Here is a 19,273-nt window from a genome sequence, read left to right on the forward strand (position 1 = left end):
AGTGTGATCTTCTCAAGGGCCAACCCTGCTATTGCAAACGATAGAATTTCCCTTTTCCTCATGGCACGTGTGTATGTCCACCACATCTGTGTGCATTCATCCATTGATGGATGCCAGTTCGCTTTCGTACCTTGGCTTCCGTGAATAATGCTGCACGTTAAACTTGCGAGGAGATGAAATCATAATTGTTCCTCTGGAACGATTAGAACAATTATCACCTCTAGAAGAAATAATAATTGGGGCATGTAGGTGACTCAGTTGGTTAAGTGTCTGCCTCTTGATCTTGGCTCAGTTCATGATCGCAGGATCGTGAGATCAAGCCCCGAGTCAAGCTCACATCTGCTTGAGTTCCTCTCTGTCTCCCTCTGCCCCTTCCCCTATTCATGCTCTGTCCCTCTTAAATAAATAAATAAATAAATAAATAAATAAATAAATAAATAAAATCTTTTTTAAGAACAGAAATGATAATTACGTGGCACCACAGAGGGATTAGCTAATACTACAGTGACAATCATACTGCAACATAAATCATCAAGGCGATAGATATGTTGTGCCCCTGAAATTTATATGATGTTATATGTCATTCAATTATACCTCAATTAAAAGAGAAAACAACACTTGTAAAAAAGACGTTTCTAAGAGTGAAAAAAAATTCCAGCCTCAGAGAGCTTAATCTAGTTCTAAGATTAACCTCAATTTTGGTGAATCCAATCATATAGAAAAAAATTTTTTTTACCGTAAGTCATTGAGCTTGTATTATGATTATCTTTATATCCAAATAATATTTGAGGTTGATGTTAATTCGTAGTATACACACCTAATAGACAAAATAACATATATGATTTACTGATAGTTACTTTTGTCATTTTTCTCAAGTATTTTTATTTTTTTTAAGATTTTATTTATTTATTCATGAGAGACACACACAGAGAGAGAGAGAGAGGGAGAGGCAGAGACACAGGCAGGGGGAGAAGCAGGCTCCATGCAGGGAGCCCGAACCGGGACTTTATCCCGGGATTCCAAGGATCACGCCCTGGGCCAAAGGCATATGCTCAGTCGCTGAGCCACCCAGGCGTCCCTCTCAAGTATCTTTAAAATTTTATTTCAGACGTACATAAAATAAAATATAAAATAGATACTGTACTTAGGAGGGAAATTGGTTTTTCAATTCCTTTTAGTCACAGAGACTTCCTATTTTAAATTAGTCTAAGTCATTTAGAAAAACAAATGTTGTCATCTGTTCCTCATGCCTATTTATATACCTTCTCGATCCCACCCGGAGGCTGGCAGGAACCCGCGTGGTTGTGTTGTCGGAGAGAACTGTTCATGCTGCTGAGGGGAGCATGAATGAACAGGGTGTGCTCAGGGATCTGCAGAAGTATTTTCCTGAGCTGTAGGACTGACTCTCCTTTAATTGCAGTTGACTCCGGCAAAATCACACACTCGTCCAGCACAAGGAGGGATTAGGGTGTCCATTCTTCATCCATTTCCTTTGAGTGATTTGGAAAACCAGCTGCCCTATTCCAAGACCGTTTCCTTTGCTTCCCCGTCACAAAATATCTTGCATTCAGATCGACGACACCTGGATGGAGACAGAAATGCTCCATGCCCGACTATTGCTACTGATAGATGACATCGGTGGGCAAAATCTGCCAGCCTGCCTCATGGAGAGCCCCTCGGGCCTCGTGGTCGTCGGTGGCATGAGGACATCCTCACCCGGCCCTGCTGCGACAGGAGTTTCCTTACGGACAGGGAATATGTGTTACTTGCATTTATATGAACAGAGGTTAGCAAATATTTGGACTTTAAAAATGTTTTTAACGGTATGAACAAAATGTACCAATTCCCCATTTAATGTTCTGATCAAATAATAAAAGGCCTCACCGTGTACAGAAGAAAAGCGCCAGAATTGTATCGCACAGCCTCGATGCTGCTGCCAACCCTGCCTACTCTGGGGACCTTGCTGCGGTTCTCACCTGGAGCTGCACCATGGAATCATCGAAGGATTTTTTTTTTTTTTAAGAAGATCCCACACAGATCACATCTCAGACTAAACAACCCAAAATCTCAGGGAGGGAGTTGTAAGCATCTGCATTTCTTAAAGCCTCCTGGTTGGTTTGAATATGCAATTAAGTCTGAAGAAACACTTTTGAAGACCAACCTGAAGAATGCAGTTATTTCACTTATGTACCCTTCAAAGAAAAGGCTGAGCTTATTTCAAAAACTGGTAATGAAGATAAATGATTTAAACAGATGTCGAATCTGTTAGAGAAGAATAATTAATATTTCAGCTCCTCAATCTTGAGATGTTGGAGAATATTTTTGGATGAAAAGATAAAAATATACTTGCTTGAAAAGTTGCATGATGCGATACGAAACCTATTAAACCTGGAGAAGCTTCCTGGCTTCAGAGACTTTCATTCATAAATTAAACCGCGCGTCTCAGTGTTCTCACCTGTCGAGGGACCAGGTTGGGCTGGATCATCTCTGATCCTCTCCAGCCCCAGAACTCCATAGCTGGTTCGAGGAGCATTCTGAAATTATTTTAATCCGTTTCTAAAACGTACTTTTCTTTCTTTTTTTTTTATTTAAAAAAAAAAAAAAACATTTATTCATGAAAGACACACAGAGAGGCAGAGACACAGGCAGAGGGAGAAGCAGGCTCCCTGCAGGGAGCTCGATGTGGGACTCGATCCCAGGACCCCGGGGTCACTCCCGGGGCTGAAGGCAGACACTCCACCACTGAGCCCCCCAGGGGCCCCTATGATGTGCTTTTCATTGGAGGGCGTATCCTTGACAGTTGTGATGAATTAGGCCTTTGATGGCCATCAGGACCTTTTGTTTTATATTTAGGAGCTCTATTCTTCAAGAAAAATAAGTCTAGAGTCCTTATATTTTGAAGAAAGGCTTTCCTTGGCTCAAATTCCTTAAGGCTGAGTCCAGATCCCAAAACCCCTGCCCACTGTCCACATGAATGAGTCCAACACTGTTGGCTATTATGGTCTGTAAATCAGCCTTCATGGGATAAGGTTGATTCTGACCAAGAAAGGGCTTTGCCAACTACAGAGAACTGCAGGAATTCATTCTGGCTGCCGCCAATCTGTAGAGAATTATGTAATATGGAATAGTTAGGAATTAGCACAATAAGCATACAATTGGGTCTATCAGTGAAAATTTCACTATGACCTTTAAGCTTATGCTCAATCTTTCATCTTTCTTCCATATTTCCATCATTGCTCATGGAGTCAGTTGCTTTAATACCGGCCCAACGTTCTATTTTGCTTCTTGGTACTTCACATATATCTCAAAACAATTCTGTGAGTCAAAGGACATTAACTTTTTTAAGTGAGAAAACTGAGGTTATAAGAAATTCAATAAGGTGTCTAAAGCCAGTGGGTGGCAGAGCCAAGGCTTATATCCCGCGTTCTCGGTTCCAAGCCCAGGGTGTTGGTGCTATGCCTTGCTGTCGTGGCCAGGCACACCATTAGTCAAGTTGCTCTTTTTATTTACTTTTAAAAAATGCGTTCTTAATGTTTCGTTTGGATTGCGGTGACTGCGTCTTCAGTTCTTCTCAGGGCAGAGGTGGGACTGAACAGATTCGCACACTCACGCTTGGAAACCACTTGAGACAGAAAGTGATGATGTCAGTGATGTCAGGTCGTAGCAGAGGAAGAAGCAAGGTTCTGCGACCAGACACTGTCGTCTCCGTCCCGCCATTAAGTGACTGTACCTTCCTGGGCAAGGCCCAGTCTCTGAATTACAGTTTTCTCAGCGGTCAGAGCGTTCAGACTGAGATTCCTTCTGCTTTCTCCTTCAGTCGCAATGCAATTGCCTTAGTGCCATATGCTAGGCGATATTCAGATGCCCAGGTTACCATTTTTAATTTTTTCTTTCTATTTAGTACAGATTTCAGGTAATATTCTTTGTTTCTAGTGAATACTGAATAGATGCCAATTTTTCCTTGAGTAAGGGATTAACGAAATAACTAAAGGTCTCATTGTGGGGATCCCTGGGTGGCTCGGTGGTTGAGCATCTGCCTTGGGCCCAGGACGTGATCCTGGGGTCCTGGGATCGAGTCTCACGTCGGGCTCCCTGCATGGAGCCTGCTTCTCCCTCTGCCTGTGTCTCTGCCTCTCTATCTCTGTGTCTTTCATGAATAGATAAATAAAATCTTTAAAAATAAAAAAAGGTCTCATTGTGCTTTTCAAAATCATAAGGCAGTTGAGATCTTTTCTCTGTGGTCTTGATTAAATTGCTAGAAATGACTAGCACGTACCTGATTTCCTATTTACATTTGTATTTCATTTATTTGCATATAACATATTGACTAAATTATATTTAACTTCCCTTGATCTAACAATATTAAGCATTGGACAACTTAAAATATTTGTGGAAATCACATTCTAATATTCTAATTATATAGGTGTTAACAAATCTGTCTGTACCTAAAGATCTGTAAAAAAAAAAAAACAGTCACTGTGGTAGATAGCATTCTCAGATGGCTCCCCAAATATCCTGTCCTAATCTTTGGAATTGTGAATAAAATAGATATTACTCCCATGACTACATGATGTCATGTGGTACAATTAATTTTTTAAAATATTATTCAGTGACTATTTTAATCAATAGAATCCTTTCTTTCTTTCTTTCTTTCTTTCTTTCTTTCTTTCTTTCTTTATATATATATAATATATTTTTTCTTTTTTCTTTATATATAAAATATATATAAATATATATACATATATATAAATATATATAAATATATATGATATATATAAATATATATGATATATAAAAATATATATAATATATAAATATATATAAAATATATAATATATATATAAATATATAAATATATAATATATATAAATATATATAATATATACAAATATATATAAAAATATATATATATAAGTATATATATATATTTTTTTTTTGCTAGAATCCTTTAAAAGCCAAGAGTTTTCTGGGTCTTCTTACAGAAGAGGAACTCAGAAATTCAAAGCACAGGAGAGGCCTCCCACACCATCGCCAGCTTGAAGGCAGAAGAGGCCACTTGGCACGGAGTGTCCAGGGGACACCGAGGGGCTGAGGGCGGCTCTCTGTGGATGGCCGGCAAGGACTGGAAACCTCAGGCCTGCCCTTCAAGGAACAAGAAGGGAGAACTTGGAGGGGCCACTTGCCTGAGCCCCCAGAGGAGACCACACCGGGCACTGGCCGGATCCCAGCTGTGGCACCCCAGGCAGAGGGCAGGCTTACCTCCCGACCTCTGTATTGCCAGTAAAACCCAACCAATAAACGGACATTTGTGGTCATTATATTTGTCATGATTGTTACCCAGAAATAAGAAACTAATACATACCCCACCTTGGCCTCAATTCTCTGTGTGTACTGTTAAGAGTTACAGGGTATTGATACACAGTATATGGAAAACAATCACTCAAAAATAAATCAAATACACAAACTTCTTGAAGTTGGTTGAGGAGATGGGGAAGGACTGCATGAGAGCCCGATGGGTGGCACATACTCACGAAATCCTAGCGTTCATCTTGGTTTTCTAGGAGCCACAGGGCTTTTCTCTTAATGTATTTCTCACAAGAAATTTTCTTTGATTTCTCATAATTTCAGCTTGATATATATTATTATATTATATTATATTATACTATATTATAATATTACATAATATTATATTTATAATATTAATATATATTTATAATATTAATATATTATTTATATATATAAATGCTATATATTTGCTATATTCACTAGGTAAAAATTTTTCAAGTTCTGCCCTTTTTCCTAATTGCTTAATCATTTTGATGCATCTGATTCAGATTTTGCAAGGGGGGGATCTGATGAGAGTAGCTCCCTTTATCCCGCCATTCCGTGTTCAAGGCCAAAGGATGCTGCGTCCTGATTGCTGACACACAAGAGGGATGAGACCACAAGCTCCCCAACGGGGCTGCCGTGCAGGCGGGGAGGTAGCCATCCCCCAGGATGGACTTTGCCCCATGACCATCAGCTATGGTGGGAACCTCATAACCTTCTCTCTCTCTCTCTCTCTTTAACATACAAACTAAAAAAAAAAAAAAAAAAAGGTAAAAATTTGCCTTATCTCCTCCTATAGAGACAAGAGGAAACCATACTTAATTAGCAGGAAGCCTACGTACCAAAGAACATCCCTGCAATTGAGAAATAACACTGCAAGTGGTCTTTCCATAGAATATTTTACTAAAAAAAAAAATGTTCTCGAACATTACTATCCTATAATGAAACATCTGTAGGAGTAAATGAAAGAGAAACAAAGGCAAAGTTAATTTGAAAACATCAGATAATCAGAACTGAGTGGGGATGAGTCAATCGGAGAAGGACAAACATTATATGTTCTCATTCATTTGGGGAATATAAATAATAGTGAAAGGGAATATAAGGGAAGGCAGAAGAAATGGGTAGGAAATATCAGAAAGGGAGACAGAACATGAAGACTCCTAACTCTGGGAAATGAACTAGGGGTGGTGGAAGGGGAGGAGGGCGGGGGTGGGGGTGACTGGGTGATGGGCACTGAGAGGGGGCACTTGGCGGGATGAGCACTGGGTGTTATTCTGTATGTTGGCAAACTGAACACCAATAAAAAATAAATTTATTATTTAAAAAAAAAGAACTGAGTGGGGAATGAAGTGACGAAATTGTGTCCCTCAATCTTCAAAAATATCTGTCAACGGATATGAATTCTTATTTTGACCTAGTTTATGTTAAGATGGCCAGTCTGGTGCTAACTGGCCAACAGTGACAGACGCTCTAGACAGTTCTAAATTTCAAGAATATATTAAGTATCATAAAAACTCAACTGTCATATCATTTTTTCCCACAATAGCTGACAACAACCTATAAAACTGATCTTGCCTTTGGATGACAAGTGACTCCTGGATACGTGCAGAGAAGTTGAGAAAAGGCACGTCTGGAGGAGGTAGTAGTTGGAGTAAAAGGATGCAACTATGAAAATGAACACGACCAGCTGAGATGGCACCAAGACCTGGAGAGCAGCATTCATAAAGTGTTTTAGACGTTGACTTGCACGGGGTTGAGCCGTCAGTATGGACGAACTCCGGAGAGAAAGCCGCAGAGGAACCGAGCATCCCAATCCCATGAACATCAGGCGGTGCATTGGATAATGGCGACTAACGCTTCCTTGACAATGGCCAGGATTGGTTCTTCATGGCTATCACCTCATGCGATTCTCATAAAAACCCTGCGAGGTAAACAACTATGGTCTTTTCCATGTTAGAGATAGAGGATCTAGGGTAGAACTGGGTGGGTGACTTGCCCAGGGTCATGCAACTCAAAGAACTTGAAAACAAAAATGTCAGTGTCTATTTTTATCACTCCGCCTAGTTTTTCTAGCCTCTGCTTCTCCTCTCTTGTGTGGGTGACGAAAATCAGCTAGAGGGCTGATAGGTAGAGAAACATAGTTATAGGACGGTGAGCGGGGGATGAGGTCCTTTTGTGTTATTACTTTGAGTTAACGGGAGAGGAAATGGCAACAATCAAGTATGGACTGGGCCAAACTCAAACTCAGTAAGCTAAAAAGAATATTCATTTTTTTTAAAAATGCATTGAAAGGCTAATAACCGTTTTTGTGGGTAAATTTTCTTGTGGGCATTTTTAAGCCCTGAAACGTTTAAGGCAACATCCAATACGCCATTTATTTCAAAGAGCATAAAGTTTACAACTCTGCGCTGTCATTTATCCCTCGTTCCCACAATTTATCACCGAGACCACGAACTCGAATATGCTTTTCAGAATTTACTGAGGTTACTTTGATGTATTTTTTTTTTAAACTGAGATCTATAGAAACTCCTTGTCGGTTTGTTCTTTTCAGGCCGACAGTTTGTGATAGTACTAACCAAGAAAACAACATTTAAAAGCTGATTATTGTAAAAACAAAACAAAAAACCAACAGCAAAAAAACAAAACAGCATTTAATGTGCTGTTTGCCTATGATTCTTAATTGTACTGAAGTGGGAAAGAAACATCAAATCTTAAAAAAAAAAAAAAAAAAGAGCGGGGGTGGCTCAGTGGTTGAGCATCTGCCTTGGGCTCAGGGTGTGACCCCGGGGTCCCAAGGTCCCAGGATTGAGTCCCACGTCGGGCTCCCTGCATGGAGCCTGCTTCTCCCTCTGCCTGTGTCTCTGCCTCTCTCTGTGTCTCATGAATAAATAAATAAAATCTTAAAAAAAAAAACATCAAATTGATTAGCAATTAGTGATTTTTTTTCACCTAGATTTATCCTTGGCTACTAATATTCACTGAACTTACATTTCTTTCTTTTCTTTTTCTTTCAATTATGTTCCACACCCAGCATGAGCCCAGCCCAACACACGCCTTGAACTTACGGCCCTGAGAGATCAAGACCTAAGCTGAAATCAAAAGTCAGACACTTAACCCACCGAACCCGCAGGTGCCACCAACTTGCACCTCTTCCACAGTCAAGCTCGCGGAGCTGGGGAAGCAGACGCCCTGGTCACTCCATTTTTGGATATTTCTTATTCCAATGATTGGTTTATACTCTTTGGTGAAAGAAAAAAAGATTTTATTAATTGATTTTAATTAATTAATTAAACTTCTCTACTGGATTTAACTAAAGGGTGGAAAAACCCCAAAAAAGGAAGACCACTAAAGCTCGTGTAAAACCTAGAAGTCTGATCTACTTAAATGACAGAGAGTTGTGATAGGAAGGGGATTTTTTGTTTTTTTGTTTTTTAATGTTAAAATATCTATGGAAGTGAGTAAAATTTGAATAATTCACTTACATTTCTCAAATGGAAGTTCTTTCAGCTTGAAACCTTCCACAGCTCAGATGGCTTTCCTCTGACTCAGGAAACCCCTCAAGTGGCCTTCTCATGTTTACATTGTTTTTAAGTTCACTTTAGAGATCTAATTGAACGAAAGAATTCGGCAACTTTAGAAGAAACCACTGGGGTTTACATGGTTCTGTTAAGCATTCCTCTAAAGTTATTTTGTTTCTGACGATCTTGGCTGTACGCACTTTCAAAAGGCATATTTGTTTTCTTTTATCTTTCTCTGTTTTCCCAAAGATCTCACAATTTTCTAAGATGGGCACCTAAGGATTAAATTACAATCCAACATCTAAAATAAAAGCTGAAAAAATAAAATAAAATAAAAGTTGAATATCTTACTGCTTTAGACTCTCAATCTCCTGCAAAGATGGGAAGTAACTAGGTTCCTATACCATGAAATCTCTAATTTCATATGTGCAATGTTATTATTTTTTTTAATATGCCACAATTCTTATTGCAACATGGCCATTTTTGTGAAGATAGGGAGTTTGAACTAAATGTGCAATGACTGACTGGGTGATGGGCACTGAGGGGGGCACTTGACAGGATGAGCACTGGGTGTTATTCTATATGTTGGCAAATTGAACACCAATAAAAAATAAATTTAAATAAATAAATATAAATAAATAAATAAATAAATAAATAAATAAATAAATAAATAAATAAATAAATAAAAAATAGAACGCTCAAAATCTCACAAAAATAAAAAATAAATGTGCAATGTTTAATAAATGCCATCTGAATGGTCTCTGTGCATATGTGGAACACGTCCTAGTGCCCAATAAGATTTCCAGTTTTTTATACCAGGAATTTTCTTCTGCGAGCACACCTCGGGTCTTGCCATTTCGCTTAGCCCATGAAAGCGACTGGAGGTGGCGGGCCAGTTGCTGGTGGGGACGGGGGCCAGCTGTCCAATTCCCCACAATCTCTGTAGCTCACAAAGCCAACTCGAAAGCCTCCTGCTCATGTAACAGCAGAGCTTCTAGGGGTTTCCCTCCCTGAGTGACCACAATGAGCAAAACCCCTGCTGACCTGCAACCGCATGTACCATACGCACAAAATAAACCCGTTTTGAGAGTTCTTTGTGCATCCTGTATACAAGTCTTTTATCAAATATGTGAATTGCAAATATTTTCTCCAGTCTGTGGCTTGTCTGTTTGTCCTCTTAGTATCTCTCCCGGAGCAAAAGTTCTTAGTTTTAATGAAGTACTTTTATTTTCCTTCCCTGGATGGTACTGTTGGTGTCGTATCTCAAAAGTCATAAACACGAGGTCGCTCACACAGATCTCCTCCTATTTTTCTTCTAGAAGTTTTATAGCTTTGTATTTTACATTTATCTTCTGTCCGTTCTGAGTTTATTTTGTGTAAGATGTGAAATCTGTGTGTGAGTTCACGTAGTTTGCCCAAGGATATCTAATTATTTCAACATCGTTTGTTGAAAAGACTACCTTATCTTCATGGAATTACCTTTGCATTTTTGTCAAAAATCAGTCAACTACATCTGTGTGGGTCTACTTTTTTGGCTCCCTATTCTGTACGATTAATCTGGTTTCCACTTTTTCTCAATACCAGACTGTTTTGATTCTAGTAGCTTTACAATAAATCTTGAAATGTAATAATGGGAGTACTCTGACTTTACTCTTGTTTTTCAGAATTGTATTGGCATTCTAGGTTCTTTACCTTTCCATATAAATTTTAGAGTAATTTTTTCATAGCTCCAAAAATGCTTGCAGGGATTTTGATCGGGATTATGTTTAATCTATGGATAGGGCTAGGAAGAACTGACATCTTAACAATACTGAATTTTCTTACCCAGGAAGAAATAGTTTTTATTTACTTGTATATTATTTGATTTCTTTTGTCAATAATTTGCAATAGTTCATATACCAATTCAGCACATATTTTGTACATTTAAAACTATTTCCTCTTTCTTTTTGGTGCTATTGTAAATGCTAACTTTTTTCTTTCCACCTTCTAATTGTTAATTGTTAATAAATAAGAAAGCAACTGCTTTGTTGCTTTAAACATCTGAAGTTTAGGGGTTATTTGTTATCAATCAACTGTCTTGATGAATGTGAATATTGTGCATAAAGCGTGCTGATTCCCTAACAGAAACCTAAAACAAAAAAAAAAAAAAAGAAACCTAAAACATACATTACTACTATTGGGATCTAATAGCTGGTGGCAGGGCATCATTCTAGAAACTGAAAAGACAGAGATTTGTGCTTCACAACATGGTGAAACATGTGCTATGGCCTATAATACCGTGAAGGGCAGATCATGTTCCCAACGCACTTGTAGCTCTGAAGGAACACATCGGAACGCACAATGTTGGTTGTGTGTTTTGGTAACCACTGGGTAGTTTGGCAAGAAACAAATGATCTCAGGAAAGAACTAGCCAGTTTCCAAAGCAGAAGGGAAAGGAAATAGAGTGAGGCCAGACATTACTTTTTCATCCCAGACAATGAAAGTCTTTCCTTCATTGAGAAATACTTTGCGGAACCAAAATCCACTAAAACCTTTCAACTGATTAGACTACATTCGGGCAAGGAGCAAATTAAGGGTGAAAACTCATAAGTCCTTTCAACTAGAAAAAGAATTCATTATTATTAGATCTTAGGGTATCAAAGTACTTGACACTAAAGGGAGAGAGAGAAAATGTGGAAGAGAAAACAAAGAAATGTAGCAGTTCTGGGAACTATATCTCAAAAAATAGGGTTGATCTGGTTCCCGGCCCAAGGAGCTGACTAAAAGCATATAGATCACAATCTTTTACTGAATTTCTGAGGAGTCTGTTCCTCTCCTCTTCCAGACTTTAAATGATCTTTGGGCTCCCCACCTTATATAGGCAGAAATGAGTTAAGAAAGCAAGTACATATTCCCCAGTGGCCATTTAAGATGTGGCCAAGAAATATATTGGAAAAGGAATCCTCTCCCAGAGGGAGTAGCTAGCAACTTGAAAAACAATGAACAAAGGAGCTCCTCCCAGTGAACACAACCGGGGCATAACCAAGGAACATTCCATACCCCCGGGGCAGGGATCCTCATAATATCTTCCCTTTGGAATTTTAGAATTGCTGTGAAGTAGAGTTTATAGAAAGTCCCCTGTTCTTCCTCTTTCTGAATGGGAGTGTTTACTGTTTTCCTTTCCCACCATTGCATACCGTGCGTCTATCTGGTTGGGAAGGTAGCACATCCTCACTGTTTCTAGCTCCGTTCTCCAGACCAAGGGAAGCCATATTACAACCAACACACATCACTCGGATCCTGGATTCTAAATTCCACAGCATGACTGGGGTCGGCTTTCGCATCGTCTCTTTTCGGTCGTAGTGAGTGTGTTCCACGTGTGAGAAGAAGAGTGAACAGAATAATTGATAGAAAAGCAAAGTGTGACAGTTATTTCTATTGTTCCCAGAGATTTCCTTCTCCTCCCTTTCCAGGAACATTCATTTTCTAAGTGTTTTGTAGCCAAAGGACGTTCTTTGGCCAATGAAATGGAAATGAAAGGAAGTGTCACCCCTGAGCTGAAGCAGAAGTCTCCAAGGAAGCCTCCAGGTTCTTCGGTCCGACCAAATCTAAACTTGAGGCCTTGTGTCCAGGCAGCCACGGAGCTTCAACCTGGCCTCCTGAGGGGCTTCGCTGTGCAGGTTGCCCTTTGCCAACCTGGATTATAGGTACCGCAAGGAAGAAATGGATCACTGTTGTTTTCATCCGTGAAGATGTGGGGGTTCTTTGTTTTGCAGCATAAGGTGATCTATCCTGATTGTCGTACAAGGTAAACTACATAACAACACTAGACACTTGGATGGACCAAAACTCAACAGCCTTGCACATAAATAAAAATGTCCACATTCGGCATGAAATTCTTAGGGAAAAAAAAACGTATGATTTTAGTCAAGTTTCTGTACCCTTCTAAAATACATTAGTCATAGTAAGTATATGAAAAGAACAAGATATACAAGTCTAGGTAAAGGCAAGCTTGTGAAGTTTGTTTTTCGAACCCTTCTACTTCCTTTTTCTGTGGCTATTCGGTCTCCAGAGAGCCTTAGTCTCCACTCACCAATCCCAACCTCTAAATACATGATTGTTACACAACTCAGAGCATGATCGTTTTGGAGAATATGTAAAAGTGGTGCCATTTGGAGTTAGTGCAAATTATCTCCATTATTTGGTTTGGAAAGCTCGGAGAAAATGATACGGGATGTGAAAAATAATGAACAGGTTTATACATGTCTACACTAGAAGCAGGATTCAATCATACTTTCCCTCTTCTCCCTCTTCCCCACTTTTTCCCTTTTCTCTACTCATCTTTAATTTTCTCCTCTTGTGATGCCTTTAAAAAGGCAATTTTAAGGTAAAATGCAACAATTTGATGGGATATCAAGAAAATATATGTGATGATGTGTTAATTTAAGGTCCTTTTAAATCCACATTTTAAGATGTCTTATTTACTTATCATAGAAGAATCACAAAAAATTCCATCCTAGAGCTTGAAAATTAAAATTCAGAATTTAAAAAAAATAAAATAAAAAAATAAAATAAAATTCAGAGAAATTCATTGGTCTGAAGATTCATAGTCACAGGGAAATTCAGGTTCTCTATTGGGGAAAACAAATATAACCAAATGGTAATAATGCAGGGTCTCAAGTATGATAAGCAGCAGGTGTGGTACTCATTGTACTTACAGGGCTCACTGCAAGTTAAAGGAAATAAATATTCGCATTTTATTCTAAAATAAAGGCCACGTTTTATAAAATATGTCCTAGTTCTCCTATTTCCTGAGATATTATTAAGCATGATCCAGTAAACCATTTTCTAAGGAGTTAGCCCCTAGATAAGGCCTAAAGTTTCCAATGTCCTTTGGCCTTACGAAATTCCATCTATGATTCACTGGTTTCCAGTGATAAGAAGTCAACAAATACCAACTTGTTAATAGTATTTGCTCAATACGATCTCGACAGTAAGTGGAGTGCATATTGACCTTGACAAAATATGACTTCAAAAGTATGGATTTTTAGGGCCCTGAAGTATCCTAACACAAAATACACGTGACAAAGTGCGTCTGTTGGTGTCGGAGCCGTTTTGATTCTCCAGGGAATATGTTCCCAGGATCAGACCATTGACTGAGGGCTTTTTTCCACGACTGTGATGAGACTCAGCTGGGTCTCCAACAGTCCCTCCAGGGAGCCGGCACTTCCCAAGGACATCGCTGCGCCCGGCTTCCCTGCCCCCCTTCCCTCGGTGAGACTGACTGTCTGGGAAGACAAAAGGGTTCAGACAGAGAATTCGACATCGAGTTTAAAGCGGTGCCAAAACCCACTTTATTTCATGTAGGCAGTGACTTTCCACCCACAGCTTCCATCTCTTAAGTGTTCCAGGCCTGCCTGCCGGCTCATGAACAATCTTTTCCTGTGGACCACTGCCAGTTACTTGATTATTATATTTTCCTTTCTAACTTTGAACTGAATTATCTTTCACTGGTTGAAAATCTTTCAGAAATATCCCCCAGCTAAAGTTAACTCTTTCTTTTCATCTTTCCCTTTATTCATGGAAAACTTAAAGATAGGAGCCTAGCTAGCACTCAAATGGAATTAGAGCTAGAAAATTAAAAAAAAAAAAGAATGTATTTTATTGACACGGGGGAAAAACAGATTGATGTAGGAAAAGTGGTTGATATTTGATAGTATATATAAATTCTTTCCAACATCAACCTCAATCTCTGGTACCATACTTTTTTTTTAACTGAATAATTGCATTTAATTTATTCTTATATTCATTGGTTTAGGTACACAGACTCTGCTTTTCTCCAATCTAATTTTATGTTAGAATTCTTCATTATAGCTCATGGTAGCTACAACATGTAGAAAGTATTAAATGGAACTTTACACATTATCCACTATGGCTACGTGGATCAGACTAGAATGAGAAAGTTTAACCAAACTCATTAAAATCTCATTAGACTGATTTGATAATAAAGGATGACAAAGTAAATATGATAATAAAGGATAAGAGAACGGCAATGAGAGGCTTCAAACACTAGATATCATCATCAAATCAAGAGAAAACACAGAAATGTTCTTTAATTCTCATCATCTTTGAAAAAGTATAATAAAAATTAATCACCAGGTCCAGTTTGCCTAGACCAACTGGTTTTCTATACAAAGTAAATTCCAATTTTTTTTTAAGATTTTATTTATTTATTATGAGATACACACAGAGAGAGGCAGAGACACAGGCAGAGGGAGGAGCAGGCTCCATGCCAGGAGCCCAACGTGGGACTCAATCCCAGGACCCCGGGGTCACGCCTTGGGCCAAAGGCAGGCATTAATCCGCGGAGCCACCCAGGCATCCCCAAATTCCAAATTTTTAACCTGTATTTCGGTAGGCAAGTAATTTCTTGAGCTCAAATCTCAAGAGGAGTCAGTAAATTGTTGATTCCCTTTGATGTGTGTGTAAACTTGGATCTATGTATAAAATATCCAATGAGTATTAAGACAGTATAAACGTGTCCTCTTTTACATAAAAGAATTACTGAATACGTATACTTTATATGTGACATTGTGCAAATTTAAGGCATACAACACGTTAATTTGATACATCCACATGTCACTGCCATAGTCTGGTTGCCATTGTAGCCATATTGAACGCGTCTATCGTATTACGTAACTATCCTTTCTTTTTAGTGGTTGGTAAACTTTTTAGTGGAAAAAGGTCAAGAGACAATTCTACAATAGTGAAGAGCATGCTTTTTTGGAATAAACACTTTTCAAAAAAACACTCTTTGGCTGTCGTATCCTAATGACACAAACCATTTCTAGTTTCCATATAAATGCTTCCATTTCATTTGAGGACAGGTGCCATTTGAGGTCAGGAATAGGGTGGTCAGAACACGTATTACACATTGGCAGTACTAGACATGACTTCTGGATAAAAGAATGAGAAGTTAATATATTTCCATTCAGAGTGTCAGTTAAAAACTCAGTCTTCGGTGGTGATGATGAGTGGGTGGGGAAGGCCTTGTTTGTATAGTTTTCTTTCTCTTGCAGTGGTTTTTTAGAATGTTTCAAAAATATAGACACTGTGCCAAAATAAATCACAGTCTTTAATAAAATAATTGGGGAATTTTATAAATTTGAATGTGCTCTTTACTTTGATATAAAAAAAATCTGCAAAGAAAGAAGTTGTATCTCTCAATAGGTAGTTGAAGCATTAAAACATTAGTGGTAAGTAGTAGTAATAATGATAATAATAATAATGTGATATTTTGCAAGGGACGTATGCATGGTAGTTCTCAAGAAATTGCACTTGCCGTAGCAGATCTCTGTCCAGTTGGGAGGTGACAGCAAGATTCATTTTCGTTAAAATGCAAGACTTCTTTCCACCTTCACGAGAGCCCGTGTCGACAAAATCCATCAAAACTATTAAGGAAGAGCACAAGGTATAAATCTCCTGTTTAAGAAACTAAAGGATTCTTGAGTAATATTGATTACTTACCACTTGTGTCCCTTCTTTCTCTTTGCTCCTAAATTTTCATTTGAGGTAAACCAGTTTAATCACAGTGGATACCGCACAGAGGATATTTGGTTTATTATGCAACTCGAGGAAAATGGTCGTTCCACACGTTCATCTGTGGAACATAAAAGCCCAGAATGGGAATTTCCTGGGAGACGGAGCCAGAGTCTTTTATGCCAGTTCAAAGTATAAAGATTGTGGGACGACCGGGTGGCTCAGAAGGGTAGGCCGCTGCCTCGGCTCAGGTCAGGATCCCAGGTCCTGGGATCGAGCCCCTCGCCAGGCTCCCCGCTCAGCGTGGGGCCTGCCTCTGCCTGCCACTCCCCCTGCTTGCGCTCCCGCTCTCGCTCTCGCTCTCTCTGTCACATAAAATCTTTAAACCCAAACTGAACAAAGTATGAAGATCGCATGAGCTGGTTGTTGCTGCCACACACTTACCGTCTGACAGTCCTGGAGATTGGGGGTCCAAGGTGGGCTGGAGCTGCAGTCGAGGGGCGGCCGGGCCCTATTCTTCCCCGGGGGCCTTAGAGGGGTGTTTCCTTGCCCCTTCCAGCTTCCAGAGGCTGCATTTTACTCGACTGGGGGCTTCCTCCTATTTTCCAAGTCAGCGATGCCCGGTGGAATCTGTTTTACCTCGTGTCAGTCGGACACAAACATCCTGGCCTCGCAGAGGCTGTTCCATGTTTAGGAAACCTTGTGACGACCTTGGGCCCATGCACATGACCTGGGGTCATCGCTCTACTTTCAGACCCACTGATTAGTCACCTGAATTCCATCTGCTTCTTTAATTTCTTTTGGGTCGGAATTTAACATCTTCACAGGTTCTAGGAATTAGACTGTCTCATCTTCGGTGGGTCATCTCGCTACCTGCCACAGAACTATATTTTTGCACTTCTGTGAAATTGAGCATCTTAAGGAGGTGATTTTCTATATAAGACGTGTGATTACTAATACATTCCCGTGAACTTTCCCAGCAATTAAAACCATCTGCCTCTTTTCCTAAGGCCATATTCTTGTTGTATCTAGCATTTTCTTTCTTTGAAGAAAAAATATTTCAAAAAAATTCATTTTCCTTAAAGGAGTTACTTGCATATATTCAGGCATACAAATTAATTGAAAACTTTCAGGTTTTAACCCTGAAAAACCCTGAAAAAAGTTATGAAATTTCCATATTTTAAAAATGGTGTATGGCTCAGCAATAGTTTCAAGGGAATAAGAAATTTAATAATGACTGATTTGTAAAGGATCCTTCAAATCTATAATTCCTTTCCTTAAAAATTTATCTTATTGAAATATTTTCCTTTATGCATTGAGAGGACTTTACTTAGTAATTGCCTGCAACCTTGCTTTTTTTTAATATTGGCAATAGTGAATTTAACATATAAGCAGTTGTGTGTTTATTGTTTTATATTTCTAAAGCTGTTGTGCATACGTCGCCCACCCCTCCATCCCAGAAAACCATTTATTTGTTTTCTGTCATTATAGATTAATTTGCATTTTATAGAATTTCCTATAAATGGAATCATATATTATGTACCTTTTTTAGTCCAGTTTCTCTCACTCGGTATATTATTTTCATAGGTATCAAGATTGGTGACTGGCTCCGTAGTTGATGATTTTCGTAACCGAGCAGTAGTCCATTCCATACCAAAGTCTACAATTTGTTACCCACTGACCTGTTGTTGGAGATGGAGACTGTTCCCAGTTTAGGGTTATTACAAATAACATCCATCAACATGTATACATATAGGCTCTCCTTTTTATTGACTGAACAGCTAGAAATGAAACGACTGGACCCTATGGTGAAAGTATATTTAACTCTTGAGGAGCTGAAAACTGTTTCCCAGAGCAGTTGTATCACGTCGCATTTGTACCAGCAGCGTATGAGGATTTCAGGAGCTGCCTATCCTCATCAACATTTTAACACCTTATCAATATTTTAGCTGTAGACTTTCTAATAGGTGTGCACTGGTACCTAATTGTTCTGATTTATATTTCTCCAGTGACTAATGATATTGGCCATCTTTTCATGTGCTTTTTACCAAACACACACACACACACAATGTGTGTACATTTTTCTTTGATAAAGTGTCTATTCAAATCTTTTGTTTGCTTTTTTCCCCACTAAGGTGTGCATCTTCCTACTGCCGGAGCCATGCTAATCCACTCTGTATTGTTCATATTTTAGCATATGTCGCACCAAAGCAAACATTATTATTTTACATTGAGTTGTTGTTTCCCTATTGAGTTTTGAGAGTTCTCTATGTATTCTGAATACAAGTTCTTTACTAGATGTGTGGTTTGCAAATATTTTCTCCCCATGTTTGGTCTCTGTCTTCATTTCTTTAACAATGTTATTCAAAGGCCTAAAGTTCCTAATTTTGGTGATGTTCCATATATCAACTATTTCTTTGATGTTTTGGGGGCTTTGGTGTTATATCTAAGAAAACTTTACCTCAAAATCAAAAATACTTTCTCTCACATTTTCTTTTTTGGTGTTTCATTTAGGCCTATGAACTATCTTGAGTTTCTTTTTGTATATGGCGAAAACTATGGATCAAGATTTTTTTAAATAAAGGTATACTCTATAAATAAATAAATAAATAAATAAATAAATAAATAAATAAATACTCAATTATTCCAAACACAATATAGGAATTCTATCTTTTCTTCATGCAATTGACTTTGCATCTTTTTTGGTATCAGTTGACCATATGTGCACGTCTACTTCTGTAATTTCGATTATGTTCCATTAATCTGTCTATCCTTACAGCATGATCGCACTGTATGGACTACTGTAATTTACAACAAGTCCTAAAGTCAGATAGTCTTTATCATCCAACTTTATTCATTCTTTTTCAAGTTGTTTTTGCCTATTCTGGATAATTTATATATTTTTTAAA

At 38.6% G+C, this 19,273-nt stretch overlaps 1 non-coding gene across 1 annotated transcript; it reads right to left on the bottom strand.

Annotated features, from left to right (window-relative positions):
* Positions 1–18,468: 18,468 nt before the first annotated feature.
* Positions 18,469–18,579, bottom strand: LOC112911910 (U6 spliceosomal RNA). The gene has a single exon (XR_003233446.2). It is a non-coding gene; the product is annotated as a U6 spliceosomal RNA (small nuclear RNA).
* Between the last annotated feature and the right edge of the window lie 694 nt (positions 18,580–19,273).

Source organism: Vulpes vulpes, chromosome 3 (assembly GCF_048418805.1).
Source record: "Vulpes vulpes isolate BD-2025 chromosome 3, VulVul3, whole genome shotgun sequence".
Lineage (NCBI taxonomy): Eukaryota > Metazoa > Chordata > Mammalia > Carnivora > Canidae > Vulpes > Vulpes vulpes.